Source organism: Eumetopias jubatus, unplaced genomic scaffold, assembly GCF_037043125.1.
Source record: "Eumetopias jubatus isolate StellerSeaLion01/CBP00866 unplaced genomic scaffold, mEumJub1_p1.0 scaffold_14, whole genome shotgun sequence".
Taxonomy (NCBI): Eukaryota; Metazoa; Chordata; class Mammalia; order Carnivora; family Otariidae; genus Eumetopias; species Eumetopias jubatus.
Genome location: NW_028274820.1, coordinates 56,548,392 through 56,555,513, shown reverse-complemented (window position 1 = coordinate 56,555,513; position 7,122 = coordinate 56,548,392). Strand labels below are relative to the sequence as shown.

Genomic DNA, 7,122 nt, shown 5'->3' with positions numbered 1-7,122 from the left:
ATACTGCCTTTTGAGGTATCAGGTTAGCCCATTCCTATTTTTCATGGATTATTCAATCCTTTATCCACGTATAGTATGGGGCCTAAAGAGGCTCTTGTTCTGTGGGACTTTACTTATACTTGGTACAGCTTATTGGATCACAGTTGAACACCCGAATCAAAGAAAGCCAGTTAATAAAGTGGAGGGAAGAGCAATTAGCTTCTCTCTGGTAAATGGACAGATAGATGTTAGTGAGCCGGTACTTAGCAATTCTACAGGGAATACATAACAAACTATAGAAATGATCCCTGAAAGTATAGTCTTTCTACAGGGAATATGTAGAAGGGGCTCCAGGCAGCCATCTCTGGGCCATGTGGGTAGATAAGCAGAGAAAGGCAGTCTGCAGGAACTGCATAGAGAGAAAAACAAACAAACAACTAAGCAAAACAGAACCAGAAATCCAAAGAGAAGTCAAAGGAGAGACCAGGTGGTGTGTGTGTGTGTGTGTGTGTGTGTGTGTGTGTGTGTGTGTGTGTATGTGTGTAAGAGAGAGAGATAGAGACAGAGATAGAGATAGAGATATATAGAGATAGAAAGAGATACAGTGAGGTTAACTGAGCTTAAAATTCAGGATCTCTAACTTTTAACAGGCCCCTATCAAGTTTGGGGTCCTAGCAATGTGTTCATATGGTCATTTGGTTTTGTAAAGTTTCTAAAAGATATTCTAACCATAACAGGTTGAATCTGTTGTCTCATTCTACTCTGATTTTGCCTTATCATATTTCTTTTACTATAAAGTGGTATTGGAGTGGATGAGGACTTCTTGGGAACTAAGAACAAATTGAGTTGGGGATACATTTTGTTGGGGGTTAGTAGCATATACTTTTGTGGATCATAGTTACCTCTACATAATTAGGTTATTTTTAGCCCTTCTGATGTATGTGCGACTTCCAGTAATGGTCCCTGTGTCCATTGTGCCAATGCAAAGATGTAGGGCCAGGGATCTTATCACAATATATCCTACAGTGCCCCACACTGAAAGTGTGTAAGGAGTGGAGGAGAAAGAAGTTTGAAATCTATAAAGCCAGTAGCTGATCTGTGCAGAATTCTTTCACATCTTCAGATGTGTAAATTGTAAGCAAAGGATTTAGTACTCATTGAATTCTAGTCAAAAATGGTATAAATATACTTGTCATGCATATATTTTGTAATACGGCATGTAAGTTACAAGTGTGACCTCAACTTGCAAAATGGCAGAGTAAGGACCTCTGAAAATCCATTCCCCCATAAAAGTGACAAGAACACTGGGAAATTGTCGAAATCAGCTTTTTCAGATTGCTGAAAATTAGCTTAAGGCTTGCAATAATCCAAGGAGTATTTTTCTGCACCTTGTTTTCTTTCTTCAATATTATGTTTATGAAGCTCATCTATGTTAATATTTAGAGCTTTAAGTACCATTTTTTTACTACAATGTAATTTTTTACTGTATCAATATCCATCCTTTATCCATTTTCCTATTAGGGGACATTTAGGTTGTTTAGACTTTTTTCTATCACCTAAACATAGCTACTCATATATAAATATATATCTCCTTGTGTATATGTGTGACATTCTAAGTAAGGTCCAGGCGTGGAATTGCTTAGAGAGGAAATATGCATTGTCAACTTTACCAGGTTTTATCAAATTGCTCTCCAGAGTGGTTGTACCAAATTATATTCTTGCCAGCAATGGATAAGTGCTCAATAAACTCAGAGCCCCAATTTTTGTTTACACAACTCATAATCATAAATGGTAAGGAACTGGGGGACTTAAGCTGACAATTAGTCTTAATTACTGAAGTCATTTTTCCTTCAATAAAGTCAACAAAAATTAACATTTAATGAGAACTTACTATATGGTAATCACTGTTACATATTTTCTCTATATCACTCCCTTCATCTTCATGGCCTGGTGAGCTAGGCACTGATAATTCAGACTTCACAAAAATTAAGAACTTCTCTTCAAAAGTCATTGTCAAGAGAACGAAAAGACAAGCTACAGCCTGGGAGAAAATATTTGCAAATCACATATCTGATGAATGACTCATTTCCAGAATATGTAAAGAACCCTCAAAATTCAATAGGAAGAAAGGAAACAATTTTGGGGGGAAAAACAACCAAGCAAAATATTTGAACAGATATTTCACCAAAAAATATATTTATAGATAGGAAACAAGCATTATTAACTATCAGGAAAATACAAATTAAAACCAAATAAGATACCACTTCACACCCAAAAGAATGTCTAAAGTTAAAAAGACTGACCACATCAACTGTGTGAGGATACGGAAAAAACTGATGCTCTCATACATGGCCAGTGGGAACATAAAATGTATAACTACTTTGGAACACAGTTTGGCAGTTTCTTAAAAGTAAGCATATGCTCACTAGATAAATCAGTCATTCAACTTATAGGTATTTACATCCAAAGGAGTGAAAGTATATGTCCAGCTAATATTTGTAAAAAATGTTTATAGAAGACTTATTTGTAATAGCGTGAAGCTGGAAACAACTCTATGTTCAACAGGTGAAAATATTAAAAGAAAGTGATATATCCATACAGTGGAATACTGTGCATCAATAAAAAGGAATGAACTCTGCAAAAAATGGATGAATATTAAAATATTTTTTTGCTGAGTAGAAGGCAGGCAAAAAATAGTACATATTGTATGAATCCATTTATATAATTCTAGACGATGCAAACTAATCTGTATTGATAGAAAGCAGATCAGTGGTTGCCTGGGCTATGGGTTGGGAACAGGGAGAGACAAAAGGGAAGGATTACAAAGGGGCATGAAGAAAAATTTGGGGGAGCTCTAATGGTGATGTCAGCAAGATAGCTGAATAAGATCTCCCTTTCTCGTATTCCCTCCCTCCTCAACAACGACCATTTGATATCCATCCATGAGCAAAAGTGCCTTTGTGGAAACTACAGGATTCAGTTAGGAGATTGTGAAACTCCTGTGCAGTCCAAGAATTAGGAGAGCTGTTTGGGAGGACAGGCCTGTACACAGGCAGCTGACCTACCTAATGTAGTTCCAGCCCTAGACCCAAAAGAGCTTCATACTCCTAAGACTTAGCTACAACCTTGTTTGGCTTTGGTTCTGTTACCAGCACCATACACCACAGGTCTGGGAGGGCACTTGCCTACTTGTGGGTCGAGTAATAGATATACGGACCTCAGTCTAGGCTGTGGACCCTGAAGTAGCCCTTGAACTGGCTTCTGTCTCTCTTAGCCACAGTCCAGGAGATCCTGGAGAACATTGATTTAGGCAATCACCCACAGATGAGAGAGCCTTTGTGGAAGTCCAAGGGTCCAGCAGATAAGATCCAGCGCACCATTGGAGCCCAAACATACAGAATTCAAGACTGAATGCACGGGTGAGAGTAAGAGGAATGGTTTGACTCTACCTGCATCAACTGTCCCACAAGCAGCACAGCTCAGTACTAAGAGAGCCCTTCTCAGCTCATGATTTCTCCCATAGGACAAAGTAAAAGCATGTGAATGAACACCTGACTTTCCTACCTGTTCAGGATGTTGCCCAAAAGGCCCATTTCTCTCTAATCACAATCCGGAGTACTGAGTCATGAGCTGCATGATGGGGGTGGGGTGGGAGAGATGAGGGGATAGAGGTGGTGCGTAGCTGGGAGAATAGGAGCCAGGACTCAGAATGACTGTGAGTAAGGGGCACAGATCCTCTAACCCTGACATGGACTCCACTGGGAGGCTTGCCCATGAGCCACTGGGGATTCCTTGCATGCAGATCCCCCTCAGTTGGCCCACAGGTACCCCCAGCACTCTATGTGCCTCGCCTACACACACTCCCACCTCATGGCCAGCTCCCTGTGTACACTCCCAATGACAGGGAGAGGGAGCTTTTGCAGACAGCTAGTGAGCACATGCAGAAAGCCCAAATCTGTAAGCCTGGGAGAGACCACAGACTTGAGAATTTAGTACCTCCTTTGGGAAAGCAAAAGGGAAGCTATGGCACCTGACCTGGTGCTTTGCAGGACCCAGACAAGGCATACGAGTTTAAGAATTCTGCCACAAGAGGGAGCAAAAGGCATGAGGCAGGCATATTCACAGAAGGTCTGAGAAAGCCTCAGAAGCCCTAGCAGGACTGATGGAGGTATCGCTCTTCCAGTCAGTCAGGAAAAGACTGGAGAAGGTGACTGCTACACAAATGTAAAGATAGCAACGTGAGACTTCAAGAAACATGAAAAATCAAGGAAACATGACATGACCAAAGGATCACAATTTCTTTTTATTTTTAATTTTTTAAAGATTACTTATTTATTTGAGAGAGAGAGTGAGTGAGCCAGGGGAGAGGCAGAGGGAGAGAATCCTAAGCAGACTCCAAGCTGAGCATGGAGCTTGATGCAGGGCTTGATCTCACAACCCCGAGACCATGACCCGAGCCAAAATCAAGAGTTGGACACTCAACTGAATGAGCCACCCAGGCACCACCCCCACCTTTTTTAAAAGTAGGCTCCATGCCCAGCATGGAGCCCAATGCAGGGCTTGAGCCCACGGCCCTGAGATCAAGGCCTGGCAAACATCTGGTCTGACTCAACTCAAGCCCAAGGCAGCCTCTGACTGGCCTTCTAACACTGCAGGCACCAGACTCTGCCCACAACAGGCAGAGAGCAACTGCAGGCTGGACTGAAGGCAAACACAGCTCCGCCACAACGGCAGGATACCCCTGTAGCAACACACATAGGAGACACCCCTGAAGACCATTTTCTGGTGAAAAGGAGACATTGCACTGTGGGGCACTATAGGACCTCTTCTTCGTAAAGCCACTACCTTCAGGTGTGGGAGGCATAGCTGACTTTCCTAACACTTAGAAACAGACACAGCAATAGATAAAATGAGGAGACAGAGGAATATGTCCTAAATGAAAGAGCAGAACAAAATCATAGCAAGAGACCTAAACAGAATGGAGATAAGGAATATGTCTGATAGCATAAAGTAATGCTCATAAAGATACTCACTAAAATTGAGAAAGGAGTGCAGGACCTCCACGAGACCCTCCACAAAAAGATAGGAGATCTAAAAAAGAACCAATTAGAGATCATGAACTCACTAAATGAAATTAAAAATAGACTGCCTGGAATAAATAACCAAAAAGAGGAAGAAGCGGACAACATGGCAGCTTCCATGCTGGGCTCTCTGCTGTGGACTGTCTGGCAGGTGGTTCCTTTATCACCTTCAGGCCAAGTTCAAGGTTCTTAGGTAGACTGGAAAATCTTGCCTGATGTGAAGAGACGAAAAATGGCCTACGAATATGCATATGAGAGGCTACAGATCAGTTTACTCAGGAAGAATACCATTTTGCCAAAAGATCTTCAGGAAGAGGCTGATGGAGAAATTGCTGCCCTTCCCTGGGGTACCTGTCCTGTTAGAATCTGAAATTGGTGCGTTATGACATCCTGTCCATGTGGTGTAAAGCGGCACTGGAGGCTTAGTTGTATTGTCTTCCATCACTTAGCAGACCATGGGCAGCTGTCAGGGGTCCAGCGAGCAATATGGTGACCCACTCTGGAACCTACTGAGCAGGAAAACCAGTTCTGGCAAGAAGAGGCTTCTCTAATAGACGAAAACCTAGTTTTATAGGCGTCAGTATGGGAGTCTAGTCTACCTGATGCTGCCTGTAGTTAAATTATTTTTTAATTTTAAAATAAGAAATTTAGAAGTTTCATTCTGTCAGTGAATTCTGGCTATCTGTGAATTATCTCTTCTCTTGGACTTAAAAATGAACTATACTGGGGCACCTGGGTGGCTCAGTCATTAAGCGTCTGCCTTCCGCTCAGGTCATGATCCCAGGTCCGGGGATCAAGCCCTGCATTGGGCTCCCTGCTCCGCGGGAAGCCTGCTTCTCCCTCTCACACTCCCCCTGCTGTGTTCCCTCTCTTGCTGTGTGTCTCCCTGTCAAATAAATAAATAAAATCTTAAAAAAAAAAAGAACCATACTGTTTCCATACATAGTACAAGGAGTAGAGTAATAAAAAATATGTGAAAATTAAAAAAAAAAAGAGGAAGCAGAAGAACGTATCAGTAACCTGGAGGACAGAATAATGGAAAGTAATCAAGCTGAGCAGATGAGAGGGGGGAAGAAATACACAAAATAAGAATCGCCCCAGGGAACTCAGTGACATTGCCAAGCATAACAGTTTCATGATAGGGATCCCAGGAGAAGAAAGAGAAAAAGGGGCAGAAGATTTATTTGAAGAAATAATAGCTGAAAACTTCCTGAATCTGGGGAAGGAAAGAGAAATTCAGATCCGGGAGGCACAGAGAGCCTGCCAACCCAAGGAGGTCTGCACCAAGACACAGAGTAAATAAGATGGCTAAAAGTAGTGATAAAGAGAGAGTTTTAAAAGCAGCAAGAAAAAGGAAAGCAATTATATACAAGGGAAAGCCCCTAAAGCTATCAATGGATTTTTCAGCAGAAACTTTGTAGGCCAAAAGAAAGTGGTATGTTCAAAGTACTAAAAGGGAAAAAAATCTGCAGCCGAGAATACTCTATCCAGCAAGGCTTTCATTCAGAATAGAAGGAGAGATAGTTTCCCAGAAAAACAAAAGTTAAAGTTATTAATGACCAGGAGCAAAACCAAACATGTCCCCATCACACACAATTCCATCAGCCTGTGGGACTCAAATCCACAGTCCAGGCCCCCTCCTGCCCAAGTCAGCATGCACTGCCTGCCACCTGCTCAATGCCAAGTCAACATGTCTTCACCTCAGATCGACAAGGACTAAAACTGACACTCGTCCCCTCAAATTCTAGCCCCTGCGCTCAAGTTTATTCACAAAAGTGGGCATAATTATAACAGCAGAATGAAACAACCCAAATAGTGACACTAATTCTGTGGAACCTATACTGGATAAAAGAAGTGTGCTAGGCTGAGAACATCTCAACAAGCACATCAAAGAACAATACAAACAGCACGATTCTCGTTACTAAAAGAAACAAACCTGGAAAAATAAAACAAGATGAAATCAGAGAGGGAAAAAAACCATAAGAGATTCTTAATCATAGGAAACAAACTGAGGGTTGTTGGAGGGCCGTGGGGTAGGTGGATGGGATAACTGGATGATGGT

The 7,122-nt window shown here is 41.8% G+C and overlaps 2 pseudogenes; one reads left to right on the top strand and one right to left on the bottom strand.

Annotated features, from left to right (window-relative positions):
- Positions 1-216: 216 nt before the first annotated feature.
- Positions 217-303, bottom strand: LOC148162513 (small nucleolar RNA U3; annotated as a pseudogene).
- A 4,860-nt stretch (positions 304-5,163) lies between these two features.
- LOC114221150 (small ribosomal subunit protein uS14m pseudogene) lies at positions 5,164-5,553 on the top strand (annotated as a pseudogene).
- The last annotated feature ends 1,569 nt before the right edge of the window (positions 5,554-7,122 follow it).